At 43.2% G+C, this 12704-nt stretch overlaps 1 protein-coding gene and 14 non-coding genes across 15 annotated transcripts in view; all 15 read right to left on the reverse strand.

Annotated features, from left to right (window-relative positions):
• The window catches only part of mfsd4aa (major facilitator superfamily domain containing 4Aa), a 31930-nt gene that overhangs the window by 10881 nt on the left and 8345 nt on the right, over positions 1-12704 (reverse strand). The gene's annotated exons all lie outside the window — the stretch shown is intronic.
• Positions 943-1015, reverse strand: trnaf-gaa (transfer RNA phenylalanine (anticodon GAA)). Its single transcript has one exon. It is a non-coding gene; the product is annotated as a tRNA-Phe (tRNA).
• Positions 1297-1369, reverse strand: trnaf-gaa (transfer RNA phenylalanine (anticodon GAA)). The gene has a single exon. It is a non-coding gene; the product is annotated as a tRNA-Phe (tRNA).
• trnaf-gaa (transfer RNA phenylalanine (anticodon GAA)) lies at positions 1997-2069 on the reverse strand. The gene has a single exon. It is a non-coding gene; the product is annotated as a tRNA-Phe (tRNA).
• On the reverse strand, positions 2312-2384 carry trnaf-gaa (transfer RNA phenylalanine (anticodon GAA)). Its single transcript has one exon. It is a non-coding gene; the product is annotated as a tRNA-Phe (tRNA).
• Positions 3962-4034, reverse strand: trnaf-gaa (transfer RNA phenylalanine (anticodon GAA)). Its single transcript has one exon. It is a non-coding gene; the product is annotated as a tRNA-Phe (tRNA).
• On the reverse strand, positions 6232-6304 carry trnaf-gaa (transfer RNA phenylalanine (anticodon GAA)). The gene has a single exon. It is a non-coding gene; the product is annotated as a tRNA-Phe (tRNA).
• On the reverse strand, positions 6561-6633 carry trnaf-gaa (transfer RNA phenylalanine (anticodon GAA)). Its single transcript has one exon. It is a non-coding gene; the product is annotated as a tRNA-Phe (tRNA).
• Positions 6874-6946, reverse strand: trnaf-gaa (transfer RNA phenylalanine (anticodon GAA)). Its single transcript has one exon. It is a non-coding gene; the product is annotated as a tRNA-Phe (tRNA).
• Positions 7518-7590, reverse strand: trnaf-gaa (transfer RNA phenylalanine (anticodon GAA)). Its single transcript has one exon. It is a non-coding gene; the product is annotated as a tRNA-Phe (tRNA).
• trnaf-gaa (transfer RNA phenylalanine (anticodon GAA)) lies at positions 7830-7902 on the reverse strand. Its single transcript has one exon. It is a non-coding gene; the product is annotated as a tRNA-Phe (tRNA).
• Positions 8144-8216, reverse strand: trnaf-gaa (transfer RNA phenylalanine (anticodon GAA)). The gene has a single exon. It is a non-coding gene; the product is annotated as a tRNA-Phe (tRNA).
• On the reverse strand, positions 9429-9501 carry trnaf-gaa (transfer RNA phenylalanine (anticodon GAA)). Its single transcript has one exon. It is a non-coding gene; the product is annotated as a tRNA-Phe (tRNA).
• trnaf-gaa (transfer RNA phenylalanine (anticodon GAA)) lies at positions 10385-10457 on the reverse strand. The gene has a single exon. It is a non-coding gene; the product is annotated as a tRNA-Phe (tRNA).
• trnaf-gaa (transfer RNA phenylalanine (anticodon GAA)) lies at positions 12013-12085 on the reverse strand. Its single transcript has one exon. It is a non-coding gene; the product is annotated as a tRNA-Phe (tRNA).

The following is a 12704-nucleotide window of genomic DNA, read 5'->3' on the forward strand; positions in this document are numbered from 1 at the left end:
TAGAACGCCTGTGGTATAAGTTTTCAGCAGAAATTAATCTGGTTGAGACAGCACAACAACTGCTAACAGCAGGGAGTTTTCTGAAGATAAATTACCTATTGCCAAAACCCAGGATTGAACCAGGGATCTTTAGAGATTAAGTTTTACGCTGTCCCAGCTGGGCTATTTTGGCACAAGGAATTGGATTTTTATTGATTTTGAGGGGCAAAAGTCAGCATGTCAATACTATGGAAGGACAACGCACAAACCGGAGCGTTAAATAAGGATGGTCAGTGTGCAAAGGAAGGAACGCTTCATGTAGAACGCTTCATGTAGAACGCTTCATGTAGAACGCTTCATGTAGAACGCTTCATGTAGAACGCTTCATGTAGAACGCCTGCGGTATAAGTTTTCAGCAGAAATTTCTATGCAAGTGATATTAATCTGGTTGAGACAGCACAACAACTGCTAACAGCAGGGAGTTTTCTGAAGATAAATTAGCTATTGCCGAAACCCGGGATCGAAGCAAGGACCTTTAGATCTTCAGTCCAACGCTCTCCCAGCAGAGATATTTTGGCACATGGAAAAGGTTTTTTATTGGTTTTGAGGGGCAAAAGTCAGCATGTCAATACTATGGAAGGACAACGCAAAAACCGGAGGGTTAAATAAGGATGGTCAGTGTGCAAAGGAAGGAACGCTTTAGGTAGAACGCCTGCGGTACAAGTTTTCAGCAGAAATTTCTAAGCTAGTGATATTAATCTGGTTGAGACAGCAGAACAACTGCTAACATCAGGGAGCTTTCTGAAGATAAATGACCTACTGCCGAAACCCGGGAATGAACCAGGGAGCTTTAGATCTTCAGTTTAACGCTCAGCAGAAATTTCTATGCAAGTGATATTAACCTGGTTGAGACAGCACAACAACTGCTAACATCAGGGAGCTTTCTGAAGATAAATGACCTACTGCCGAAACCCGGGATCGAACCAGGGACCTTTAGATCTTCAGTCTAACGCTCTCCCAGCTGAGCTATTTCGGCACATGGAGAAGGGTTTTTATTGGTTTTGAGGGGCAAAAGTCAGCATGTCAATACTATGGAAGGACAACGCACAAACCGGAGCGTTAAATAAGGATGGTCAGTGTGCAAAGGAAGGAATGCTTCATGTAGAACGCTTCATGTAGAACGCCTCATGTAGAACGCTTCATGTTGAACGCCTGCGGTATAAGTTTTCAGCATTTCAGTTTTCGGTTTGGGATATTAATCTGGTTGAGACAGCACAACAATTAACAGCAGGGAGCTTTCTGAAGATAAATGACTACTGCCGAAACCCGGAAATGAACCACGGACCTTTAGATTTTCAGTCTAACGCTCTCCCAGCTGAGCTATTTCGGCACATGAAAATGGTTTTGTATTGGTTTTGAGGGGCAAAAGTCAGCATGTCAATACTATGGAAGGACAACGAACAAACCGGAGCGTTAAATAAGGATGGTCAGTGTGCAAAGGAAGGAACGCTTCATGTAGAACGCTTCATGTAGAACGCTTCATGTAGAACGCTACATGTAGAACGCTTCATGTAGAACGCTTCATGTAGAACGCCTGCGGTATAAGTTTTCAGCAGAAATTTCTATGCAAGTGATCTTAATCTGGTTGAGAAAGCACAACAACTGCTAACAGCAGGGCGTTTTCTGAAGATAAATTACCTATTGCCGAAACCCGGGATCGAAGCAAGGACCTTTAGATCTTCAGTCTAACGCTCTCCCAGCTGAGATATTTTGGCACATGGAAAAGGCTTTTTATTGGTTTTGAGGGGCAAAAGTCAGCATGTCAATACTATGGAAGGACAACGCAGAAACCGGAGGGTTAAATAAGGATGGTCAGTGTGCAAAGGAAGGAACGCTTTAGGTAGAACGCCTGCGGCATAAGTCTTCAGCAGACATTTCTAAGCAAGTGATATTAACCTGGTTGAGACAGCACAGCAACTGCTAACAGCAGGGAGTTTTCTGAAGATAAATGACCTACTGCCGAAACCCGGGATTAAACCAGGGACCTTTAGATCTTCAGTCTAACGCTCTCCCAGCTGAGCTATTTCGGCACATGAAAAAGGTTTTTTATTGGTTTTGAGGGGCAAAAGTCAGCATGTCAATACTATGGAAGGATAACGCACAAACCGGAGGGTTAAATAAAGATGGTCAGTATGCAAAGGAAGGAACGCTTCATGTAGAACGCCTGCGGTATAAGTTTTCAGAAGAAATTTCTATGCAAGTGATATTAATCTGGTTGAGACAGCAGAACAACTGCTAACAGCAGGGAGTTTTCTGAAGATAAATGACCTACTGCCGAAACCCGGGATTGAACCAGGGACCTTGAGATCTTCAGTCTAACGCTCTCCCAGCTGAGCTATTTCGGCACATGAAAATGGTTTTTTATTGGTTTTGAGGGGCAAAAGTCAGCATGTCAATACTATGGAAGGACAACGCACAAACCGGAGGGTTAAATAAGGATGGTCAGTGTGCAAAGGAAGGAACGCTTTATGTAGAACGCTTCATGTAGAACGCTTCATGTAGAACGCTTCATGTAGAACGCTTCATGTAGAACGCCTGCGGTATAAGTTTTCAGCAGAAATTTCTTGAGACAGCACAACAAGTGCTAACAGCAGGGAGTTTTCTGAAGATAATTTACCTATTGCCGAAACCCGGGATCGAAGCAAGGACCTTTAGATCTTCATTCCAACCCTCTCCGAGCTGAGCTATTTCGGCACATGAAAAAGGTTTTTTATTGGTTTTGAGGGGCAAAAGTCAGCATGTCAATACTATGGAAGGACAACGCACAAACCGGAGCGTTAAATAAAGATGGTCAGTGTTCAAAGGAAGGAACGCTTCATGTAGAACGCCTCATGCAGAACGCTTCATGTAGAACGCCTCCGGTATAAGTTTTCAGCAGAAATTTCTATGCAAGTGATATTAATCTGGTTGAGACAGCACAACAACTGCTAACAACAGGGAGTTTTCTGAAGATAAATTACCTATTGCCGAAACCCGGGATCGAAGCAAGGACCTTTAGATCTTCAGTCTAACGCTCTCCCAGCTGAGATATTTTGGCACATGGAAAAGGCTTTTATTGGTTTTGAGGGGCAAAAGTCAGCATGTCAATACTATGGAAGGACAACGCACAAACCGGAGGGTTAAATAAGGATGGTCAGTGTGCAAAGGAAGGAACGCTTTATGTAGAATGCCTGCGGTATAAGTTTTCAGCAGAAATTTCTATGCAAGTGATATTAACCTGGTTGAGACAGCACAACAACTGCTAACAACAGGGAGTTTTCTGAAGATAAATTACCTATTGCCGAAACCCGGGATCGAAGCAAGGACCTTTAGATCTTCAGTCTAACGCTCTCCCAGCTGAGATATTTTGGCACATGGAAAAGGCTTTTTATTGGTTTTGAGGGGCAAAAGTCAGCATGTCAATACTATGGAAGGACAACGCACAAACCGGAGGGTTAAATAAGGATGGTCAGTGTGCAAAGGAAGGAACGCTTTATGTAGAATGCCTGCGGTATAAGTTTTCAGCAGAAATTTCTATGCAAGTGATATTAATCTGGTTGAGACAGCACAACAACTGCTAACAGCAGGGAGTTTTCTGAAGATAAATTACCTATTGTCGAAACCCGGGATCGAAGCAAGGACCTTTAGATCATCAGTCCAACGCTCTCCCAGCTGAGATATTTTGGCACATGGAAAAGGCTTTTTATTGGTTTTGAGGGGCAAAAGTCAGCATGTCAATACTATGGAAGGACAACGCAGAAACCGGAGGGTTAAATAAGGATGGTCAGTGTGCAAAGGAAGGAACGCTTCATGTAGAACGCTTTATGTAGAATGCCTGTGGCATAAGTCTTGAGCAGAAATTTTTAAGCAAGTGATATTAACCTGGTTGAGACAGCACAGCAACTGCTAACAGCAGGGAGTTTTCTGAAGATAAGTGACCTATTGCCGAAACCCGGGATCGAACCAGGGACCTTTAGATCTTCAGTCTAACGCTCTCCCAGCTGAGCTATTTCGGCACATGGAAAAGGCTTTTTATTGGTTTTGAGGGGCAAAAGTCAGCATGTCAATACTATGGAAGGACAACGCACAAACCGGAGCGTTAAATAAGGATGGTCAGTGTGCAAAGGAAGGAACGCTTCATGTAGAACGCTTCATGTAGAACGCTTCATGTAGAACGCCTGCGGTATAAGTTTTCAGCAGAAATTTCTATGCAAGTGATATTAATCTGGTTGAGACAGCACAACAACTGCTAACAGCAGGGAGTTTTCTGAAGATAAATTACCTATTGTCGAAACCCGGGATCGAAGCAAGGACCTTTAGATCTTCAGTCCAACGCTCTCCCAGCTGAGATATTTTGGCACATGGAAAAGGCTTTTTATTGGTTTTGAGGGGCAAAAGTCAGCATGTCAATACTATGGAAGGACAACGCACAAACCGGAGGGTTAAATAAGGATGGTCAGTGTGCAAAGGAAGGAACGCTTTATGTAGAATGCCTGCGGTATAAGTTTTCAGCAGAAATTTCTATGCAAGTGATATTAATCTGGTTGAGACAGCACAACAACTGCTAACAGCAGGGAGTTTTCTGAAGATAAATTACCTATTGTCGAAACCCGAGATCGAAGCAAGGACCTTTAGATCTTCAGTCCAACGCTCTCCCAGCTGAGATATTTTGGCACATGGAAAAGGCTTTTTATTGGTTTTGAGGGGCAAAAGTCACCATGTCAATACTATGGAAGGACAACGCACAAACCGGAGCGTTAAATAAGGATGGTCAGTGTGCAAAGGAAGGAACGCTTCATGTAGAACGCTTCATGTAGAACGCCTGCGGTATAAGTTTTCAGCAGAAATTTCTATGCAAGTGATATTAATCTGGTTGAGACAGCACAACAACTGCTAACAGCAGGGAGTTTTCTGAAGATAAATTACCTATTGCCGAAACCCGGGATCGAAGCAAGGACCTTTAGATCTTCAGTCTAACGCTCTCCCAGCTGAGATATTTTGGCACATGGAAAAGGCTTTTTATTGGTTTTGAGGGGCAAAAGTCAGCATGTCAATACTATGGAAGGACAACGCAGAAACCGGAGGGTTAAATAAGGATGGTCAGTGTGCAAAGGAAGGAACGCTTTATGTAGAATGCCTGCGGTATAAGTTTTCAGCAGAAATTTCTATGCAAGTGATATTAACCTGGTTGAGACAGCACAACAACTGCTAACAACAGGGAGTTTTCTGAAGATAAATTACCTATTGCCGAAACCCGGGATCGAAGCAAGGACCTTAGATCTTCAGTCTAACGCTCTCCCAGCTGAGATATTTTGGCACATGGAAAAGGCTTTTATTGGTTTTGAGGGGCAAAAGTCACCATGTCAATACTATGGAAGGACAACGCAGAAACCGGAGGGTTAAATAAGGATGGTCAGTGTGCAAAGGAAGGAACGCTTCATGTAGAACGCTTCATGTAGAATGCCTGCGGTATAAGTTTTCAGCAGAAATTTCTATGCAAGTGATATTAATCTGGTTGAGACAGCACAACAACTGCTAACAGCAGGGAGTTTTCTGAAGATAAATTACCTATTGTCGAAACCCGGGATCGAAGCAAGGACCTTTAGATCTTCAGTCCAACGCTCTCCCAGCTGAGATATTTTGGCACATGGAAAAGGCTTTTTATTGGTTTTGAGGGGCAAAAGTCAGCATGTCAATACTATGGAAGGACAACGCAGAAACCGGAGGGTTAAATAAGGATGGTCAGTGTGCAAAGGAAGGAACGCTTCATGTAGAACGCTTTATGTAGAATGCCTGCGGTATAAGTTTTCAGCAGAAATTTCTATGCAAGTGATATTAACCTGGTTGAGACAGCACAACAACTGCTAACAACAGGGAGTTTTCTGAAGATAAATTACCTATTGCCGAAACCCGGGATCGAAGCAAGGACCTTTAGATCTTCAGTCTAACGCTCTCCCAGCTGAGATATTTTGGCACATGGAAAAGGCTTTTTATTGGTTTTGAGGGCAAAAGTCAGCATGTCAATACTATGGAAGGACAACGCACAAACCGGAGGGTTAAATAAGGATGGTCAGTGTGCAAAGGAAGGAACGCTTTATGTAGAATGCCTGCGGTATAAGTTTTCAGCAGAAATTTCTATGCAAGTGATATTAACCTGGTTGAGACAGCACAACAACTGCTACACAGGGAGTTTTCTGAAGATAAATTACCTATTACCAAAACCCGGGATCGAAGCAAGGACCTTTAGATCTTCAGTCTAACGCTCTCCCAGCTGAGATATTTTGGCACATGGAAAAGGCTTTTTATTGGTTTTGAGGGGCAAAAGTCACCATGTCAATACTATGGAAGGACAACGCAGAAACCGGAGGGTTAAATAAGGATGGTCAGTGTGCAAAGGAAGGAACGCTTCATGTAGAACGCTTTATGTAGAATGCCTGTGGCATAAGTCTTGAGCAGGAATTTCTAAGCAAGTGATATTAACCTGATTGAGACAGCACAGCAACTGCTAACAGCAGGGAGTTTTCTGAAGATAAATGACCTATTGCCAAAACCCAGGATCAAACCAGGGACCTTTAGATCTTCAGTCTAACGCTCTCCCAGCTGAGCTATTTCGGCACATGGAAAAGGCTCTTTATTGTTTTTTAAGGGGCAAAAGTCAGCATGTCAATACTATGGAAGGACAACGCACAAACCGGAGGGTTAAATAAGGATGGTCAGTGTGCAAAGGAAGGAACGCTTTATGTAGAATGCCTGCGGTACAAGTTTTCAGCAGAAATTTCTATGCTAGTGATATTAATCTTGTTGAGACAGCACAACAATTAAAAGCAGAGAGCTTTCTAAAGATAAATGACCTACTGCCGAAACCCGGGATCGAACCAGGGACCTTCATATCTTCAGTCTAACGCTCTCCCAGCTGAGCTATTTCGGCACATGGAGAAGGGTTTTTATTGGTTTTGAGGGGCAAAAGTCAGCATGTCAATACTATGGAAGGACAACGCACAAACCGGAGGGTTAAATAAGGATGGTCAGTGTGCAAAGGAAGGAACGCTTTATGTAGAATGCCTGCGGTATAAGTTTTCAGCAGAAATTTCTATGCAAGTGATATTAACCTGGTTGAGACAGCACAACAACTGCTAACAACAGGGAGTTTTCTGAAGATAAATTACCTATTGCCGAAACCCGGGATCGAAGCAAGGACCTTTAGATCTTCAGTCTAACGCTCTCCCAGCTGAGATATTTTGGCACATGGAAAAGGCTTTTTATTGGTTTTGAGGGGCAAAAGTCACCATGTCAATACTATGGAAGGACAACGCAGAAACCGGAGGGTTAAATAAGGATGGTCAGTGTGCAAAGGAAGGAACGCTTCATGTAGAACGCTTTATGTAGAATGCCTGTGGCATAAGTCTTGAGCAGAAATTTTTAAGCAAGTGATATTAACCTGGTTGAGACAGCACAGCAACTGCTAACAGCAGGGAGTTTTCTGAAGATAAGTGACCTATTACCGAAACCCAGGATCGAACCAGGGACCTTTAGATCTTCAGTCTAACGCTCTCCCAGCTGAGCTATTTCGGCACATGGAAAAGGGTTTTTATTGGTTTTCAGGGGCAAAAGTCAGCATGTCAATACTATGGAAGGACAACGCACAAACCGGAGCGTAAAATAAGGATGGTCAGTGTGCAAAGGAAGGAAAGCTTTATGTAGAATGCCTGCGGTACAAGTTTTCAGCAGAAATTTCTATGCTAGTGATATTAATCTTGTTGAGACAGCGCAACAATTAACAGCAGAGAGCTTTCTGAAGATACATGACCTACTGCCGAAACCCGGGATCGAACCAGGGACCTTTAGATCTTCAGTCTAACGCTCTCCCAGCTGAGCTATTTCGGCACATGGAGAACGGTTTTTATTGGTTTTGAGGGGCAAAAGTCAGCATGTCAATACTATGGAAGGACAACGCACAAACCGGAGCGTTAAATAAGGATGGTCAGTGTGCAAAGGAAGGAACGCTTCATGTAGAATGCCTGCGGTATAAGTTTTCAGCAGAAATTTCTATGCAAGTGATATTAACCTGGTTGAGACAGCACACAACTGCTAACAGCAGGGAGTTTTCTGAAGATAAATGACCTATTGCCGAAACCCGGGATCGAACCAGGGACCTTTAGATCTTCAGTCTAACGCTCTCCCAGCTGAGCTATTTCGGCACATGGAAAAGGCTTTTTATTGGTTTTGAGGGGCAAAAGTCAGCATGTCAATACTATGGAAGGACAACGCACAAACCGGAGCGTAAAATAAGGATGGTCAGTGTGCAAAGGAAGGAACGCTTTATGTAGAACGCCTGCGGTATAAGTTTTCAGCAGAAATTTCTATGCAAGTGATATTAATCTGGTTGAGACAGCACAACAACTGCTAACAGCAGGGAGTTTTCTGAAGATAAATTACCTATTGTCGAAACCCGGGATCGAAGCAAGGACCTTTAGATCATCAGTCCAACGCTCTCCCAGCTGAGATATTTTGGCACATGGAAAAGGCTTTTTATTGGTTTTGAGGGGCAAAAGTCAGCATGTCAATACTATGGAAGGACAACGCACAAACCGGAGGGTTAAATAAGGATGGTCAGTGTGCAAAGGAAGGAACGCTTTATGTAGAATGCCTGCGGTATAAGTTTTCAGCAGAAATTTCTATGCAAGTGATATTAACCTGGTTGAGACAGCACAACAACTGCTAACAACAGGGAGTTTTCTGAAGATAAATTACCTATTGCCGAAACCCGGGATCGAAGCAAGGACCTTTAGATCTTCAGTCTAACGCTCTCCCAGCTGAGATATTTTGGCACATGGAAAAGGCTTTTTATTGGTTTTGAGGGGCAAAAGTCACCATGTCAATACTATGGAAGGACAACGCAGAAACCGGAGGGTTAAATAAGGATGGTCAGTGTGCAAAGGAAGGAACGCTTCATGTAGAACGCTTCATGTAGAACGCTTCATGTAGAACGCCTGCGGTATAAGTTTTCAGCAGAAATTTCTATGCAAGTGATATTAATCTGGTTGAGACAGCACAACAACTGCTAACAGCAGGGAGTTTTCTGAAGATAAATTACCTATTGTCGAAACCCGGGATCGAAGCAAGGACCTTTAGATCTTCAGTCCAACGCTCTCCCAGCTGAGATATTTTGGCACATGGAAAAGGCTTTTTATTGGTTTTGAGGGGCAAAAGTCAGCATGTCAATACTATGGAAGGACAACGCAGAAACCGGAGGGTTAAATAAGGATGGTCAGTGTGCAAAGGAAGGAACGCTTTATGTAGAATGCCTGCGGTACAAGTTTTCAGCAGAAATTTCTATGCTAGTGATATTAATCTTGTTGAGACAGCACAACAATTAACAGCAGAGAGCTTTCTGAAGATACATGACCTATTGCCGAAACCCGGGATCGAACCAGGGACCTTCAGATCTTCAGTCTAACGCTCTCCCAGCTGAGCTATTTCGGCACATGGAAAAGGGTTTTTATTGGTTTTCAGGGGCAAAAGTCAGCATGTCAATACTATGGAAGGACAACGCACAAACCGGAGCGTTAAATAAGGATGGTCAGTGTGCAAAGGAAGGAACGCTTTATGTAGAATGCCTGCGGTACAAGTTTTCAGCAGAAATTTCTATGCAAGTGATATTAATCTGGTTGAGACAGCACAACAACTGCTAACAACAGGGAGTTTTCTGAAGATAAATTACCTATTGCCGAAACCCGGGATCGAAGCAAGGACCTTTAGATCTTCAGTCTAACGCTCTCCCAGCTGAGATATTTTGGCACATGGAAAAGGCTTTTTATTGGTTTTGAGGGGCAAAAGTCACCATGTCAATACTATGGAAGGACAACGCAGAAACCGGAGGGTTAAATAAGGATGGTCAGTGTGCAAAGGAAGGAACGCTTCATGTAGAACGCTTTATGTAGAATGCCTGTGGCATAAGTCTTGAGCAGAAATTTCTAAGCAAGTGATATTAACCTGGTTGAGACAGCACAGCAACTGCTAACAGCAGGGAGTTTTCTGAAGATAAATTACCTATTGTCGAAACCCGGGATCGAAGCAAGGACCTTTAGATCTTCAGTCCAACGCTCTCCCAGCTGAGATATTTCGGCACATGGAAAAGGGTTTTTATTGGTTTTGAGGGGCAAAAGTCAGCATGTCAATACTATGGAAGGACAACGCACAAACCGGAGCGTTAAATAAGGATGGTCAGTGTGCAAAGGAAGGAAAGCTTTATGTAGAATGCCTGCGGCATAAGTCTAGAGCAGAAATTTCTATGCTAGTGATATTAATCTTGTTGAGACAGCACAACAATTAACAGCAGAGAGCTTTCTGAAGATACATGACCTATTGCCGAAACCCGGGATCGAACCAGGGACCTTTAGATCTTCAGTCTAACGCTCTCCCAGCTGAGCTATTTCGGCACATGGAGAACGGTTTTTATTGGTTTTGAGGGGCAAAAGTCAGCATGTCAATACTATGGAAGGACAACGCACAAACCGGAGCGTTAAATAAGGATGGTCAGTGTGCAAAGGAAGGAACGCTTCATGTAGAACGCCTCATGTAGAACGCCTGCGGTATAAGTTTTCAGCAGAAATTTCTATGCAAGTGATATTAATCTGGTTGAGACAGCACAACAACTGCTAACAACAGGGAGTTTTCTGAAGATAAATTACCTATTGCCGAAACCCGGGATCGAAGCAAGGACCTTTAGATCTTCAGTCCAACGCTCTCCCAGCTGAGATATTTTGGCACATGGAAAAGGCTTTTTATTGGTTTTGAGGGGCAAAAGTCAGCATGTCAATACTATGGAAGGACAACGCACAAACCGGAGGGTTAAATAAGGATGGTCAGTGTGCAAAGGAAGGAACGCTTTATGTAGAATGCCTGCGGTATAAGTTTTCAGCAGAAATTTCTATGCAAGTGATATTAACCTGGTTGAGACAGCACAACAACTGCTAACAACAGGGAGTTTTCTGAAGATAAATTACCTATTGCCGAAACCCGGGATCGAAGCAAGGACCTTTAGATCTTCAGTCTAACGCTCTCCCAGCTGAGATATTTTGGCACATGGAAAAGGCTTTTTATTGGTTTTGAGGGGCAAAAGTCACCATGTCAATACTATGGAAGGACAACGCACAAACCGGAGCGTTAAATAAGGATGGTCAGTGTGCAAAGGAAGGAACGCTTCATGTAGAACGCCTCATGTAGAACGCTTCATGTAGAACGCTTCATGTAGAATGCCTGCGGTATAAGTTTTCAGCAGAAATTTCTATGCAAGTGATATTAATCTGGTTGAGACAGCACAACAACTGCTAACAGCAGGGAGTTTTCTGAAGATAAATTACCTATTGTCGAAACCCGGGATCGAAGCAAGGACCTTTAGATCTTCAGTCCAACGCTCTCCCAGCTGAGATATTTTGGCACATGGAAAAGGCTTTTTATTGGTTTTGAGGGGCAAAAGTCAGCATGTCAATACTATGGAAGGACAACGCACAAACCGGAGGGTTAAATAAGGATGGTCAGTGTGCAAAGGAAGGAACGCTTTATGTAGAATGCCTGCGGTATAAGTTTTCAGCAGAAATTTCTATGCAAGTGATATTAACCTGGTTGAGACAGCACAACAACTGCTAACAACAGGGAGTTTTCTGAAGATAAATTACCTATTGCCGAAACCCGGGATCGAAGCAAGGACCTTTAGATCTTCAGTCTAACGCTCTCCCAGCTGAGATATTTTGGCACATGGAAAAGGCTTTTTATTGGTTTTGAGGGGCAAAAGTCAGCATGTCAATACTATGGAAGGACAACGCACAAACCGGAGGGTTAAATAAGGATGGTCAGTGTGCAAAGGAAGGAACGCTTTATGTAGAATGCCTGCGGTACAAGTTTTCAGCAGAAATTTCTATGCTAGTGATATTAATTTTGTTGAGACAGCACAACAATTAACAGCAGGGAGCTTTCTGAAGATAAATGACCTATTGCCGAAACCCGGGATCGAAACAAAGACCTTTAGATCTTCAGTCTAACGCTCTCCCAGCTGAGCTATTTCGGCACATGGAAAAGGGTTTTTATTGGTTTTGAGGGGCAAAAGTCAGCATGTCAATACTATGGAAGGACAACGCACAAACCGGAGGGTTAAATAAGGATGGTCAGTGTGCAAAGGAAGGAACGCTTTATGTAGAATGCCTGCGGTATAAGTTTTCAGCAGAAATTTCTATGCAAGTGATATTAACCTGGTTGAGACAGCACAACAACTGCTAACAACAGGGAGTTTTCTGAAGATAAATTACCTATTGCCGAAACCCGGGATCGAAGCAAGGACCTTTAGATCTTCAGTCTAACGCTCTCCCAGCTGAGATATTTTGGCACATGGAAAAGGCTTTTTATTGGTTTTGAGGGGCAAAAGTCAGCATGTCAATACTATGGAAGGACAACGCACAAACCGGAGGGTTAAATAAGGATGGTCAGTGTGCAAAGGAAGGAACGCTTTATGTAGAATGCCTGCGGTATAAGTTTTCAGCAGAAATTTCTATGCAAGTGATATTAATCTGGTTGAGACAGCACAACAACTGCTAACAGCAGGGAGTTTTCTGAAGATAAATTACCTATTGCCGAAACCCGGGATCGAAGCAAGGACCTTTAGATCTTCAGTCTAACGCTCTCCCAGCTGA

The sequence above is a fragment of the Mastacembelus armatus genome, chromosome 5, assembly GCF_900324485.2.
Source record: "Mastacembelus armatus chromosome 5, fMasArm1.2, whole genome shotgun sequence".
NCBI classification, from domain to species: domain Eukaryota; kingdom Metazoa; phylum Chordata; class Actinopteri; order Synbranchiformes; family Mastacembelidae; genus Mastacembelus; species Mastacembelus armatus.